Genomic DNA, 2,362 nt, shown 5'->3' on the forward strand with positions numbered 1-2,362 from the left:
ATGGTAACAGGAAATTTGAGTTAAAGAGCACAAAATATGCATGCATACCTTTTACCTGTCTTCCTGAAAATCCATAGCAAAGTACTATTAGTGATGAAATGTGTACAAAAATTGGAGAAAAGAAAATTTATGAAAAACAATTATCATGTAACACACTAAAAATAAGAAAAATGGAAGGAAGGGAGAAATGTTGGTTAGTACAAACATAAACCATTTTTATGAAAGATTAATGCTATGTGGCAGAAGAAAAAATACTTTCTAGAGATTTAAAAATGAAATAAATTAATATTTAAAGACTTCATAAGTGATCTATGTTCTGGGAACACGTATGCTAGAAACAATAGTTATACATGAGGTTTCAAAAATAAATTCATAATGAAGTCTTGTCAAGATAAAAAGATAAGAGAATTAAATTGAGAAAATGAAGGATTATACAACACATAAGAGAAAACCAAGGATGTAGATAATACCATCAAAAGGTTACAAATCCAGGATGAGGTTGAATGGATATTTATGAATTAGTTCTTACCATCATAGTATAAAAATAGAGGAATATGTTGAAAGGGTAACTGATATAGGCTATGATTTTTAATAATTTTTAGTAGTACATTATTATAAAACTCAAGGCTATTATCTCAAGTTATTAAAGGCATTTTTTTTACTAAATCCTTTGCTGCTTGTTTCACTTGATTATTTCTTAGGGTATATATAAAAGGATTTAGAACAGGTGCAATTGAAGTCATGAGTACTGCAACCCCCTTGTTTAAAGATACTCTTTCCTCTGCAGAAAGTTTAATATACATAAAGATACAGCTGCCATAAGAGATGGAGACAACGATCATGTGGGAGGAGCAGGTAGAAAAAGCTTTCTTCTGCTGCTCAGTAGAAGGGATCTTTATAATTGTTCTTATGATGTTTACATAAGAAGAACTTACCAGTGTCAAAGTAATCAGGAGTATCCAAATTGCTAAAATAAAATGTGCATATTCTGTAACCCTTGTATCTGTACAGGAGATTTTCAGAAGAGGAGAATAGTCACAGGTAAAGTGTTCAATAATATTTGTACCACAAAATTCCAAAGTCTGGCTCACAATAGCTCCAGGAGTTATAGTTAATGCACCAATGAAAGAACAGGTAAAAACCAGCCCATGGCATACCCTGTGGCTCATAATGGTTGTGTAATGAAGGGGTTTGCTGATGGCCACATAGCGGTCATAGGACATGACAGCTAACAAGCAAAACTCTGATACACCAAAGAAAAGGGCAAAGAATAACTGTGTCAAAAAAGCATCATAGGAAATAGTTCTATCATTAGTTACTATGCTGACCAGGTATCTAGGGATACAGGTAGTTGTCAGTGAGAGTTCTAAGAAGGAAAAATTTCAAAGGAAGAAATACATAGGTGTTTTGAGGTGAGGATCCATCAAGGTGAGAAGGATAATAATAAGGTTCCCAGCGACACTCAATAAATATGTTAAAAATAGAAAAAGGAAAATTTCAATTTGCCAGTTTGGGTCCTCTGTGAGTCCTAGAAGAATGAATGTGGTCACCATCGTATGATTTCTTGTGGTTAAATTCCTTCTAAATTCCATCAGACCTGAGGATATATTAAATAATTTATGTTTTAAGAGGATCCTTTGAGTTGATATGAAGAAGTTATGAGGGTCAAATTATCTCAAATGAAATTCATATGTGTTTTTCCTTCTATAGTTGTAGCTGTTATGCTCAGATCGTGAAGTCCCAAAGACCACCAGGAAGCCGATTCAGATGTAAGCACACGAGGGCTGTTTATTCAAGCTCGAGCAGGGGCTCCCAACTGTTACCAATGCAGCAGATCAGAATTGAGAGCCCCAAATTTCAAATTAGCGAAGTTTTTATTGTGGTTACAGCAAGGTTTGGAGATTTTTCACTTAGCAGTTACATGATTGGTTGGCATTTAGCAAGCATGAAGTGTATATTTCTGATTGGCTAGGCCCATCAGGGGTTTGAGGGGTGGTTGCATGTAGGTTTTACGGGGGAAAAGAGGGACAAAGGTTAGTGGTCAACTGTCACGTACTGATGGTCAGCACATTGACAGATTGCTCTATAGATAGTAGACCCAGAACATTCATTTCCTGGGCAAACAGATGGTTGAGTAATTAACTTAAGAACTTTGCTTCATTACAGATTGTGTCTTTTGTCCCAGAGCAAGCACACTTTAACCATTAATTTGTGAGGACAATAGAGACTAGGGGAATAGGGGATTTTAGCAAAATGGAGTCGCTTTGGTCTCACATTCCCCCCTTCTCATGATGCTATAGAGGACCAATCATGGGCCTCTGGGGGTTAATTCTATTAGGTCTGTAGAAACTGTCTGGTATTG

General features: G+C 35.7%; 1 pseudogene; it reads right to left on the minus strand.

Annotated features, from left to right (window-relative positions):
- Positions 1-635: 635 nt before the first annotated feature.
- On the minus strand, positions 636-1,589 carry LOC147823692 (olfactory receptor 6C75-like; annotated as a pseudogene).
- Positions 1,590-2,362: the final 773 nt, after the last annotated feature.

This window comes from Heterocephalus glaber, unplaced genomic scaffold, assembly GCF_053883595.1.
Source record: "Heterocephalus glaber isolate CG9 unplaced genomic scaffold, H.glaber_assembly_v1.0 deba00001569, whole genome shotgun sequence".
NCBI lineage: Eukaryota > Metazoa > Chordata > Mammalia > Rodentia > Bathyergidae > Heterocephalus > Heterocephalus glaber.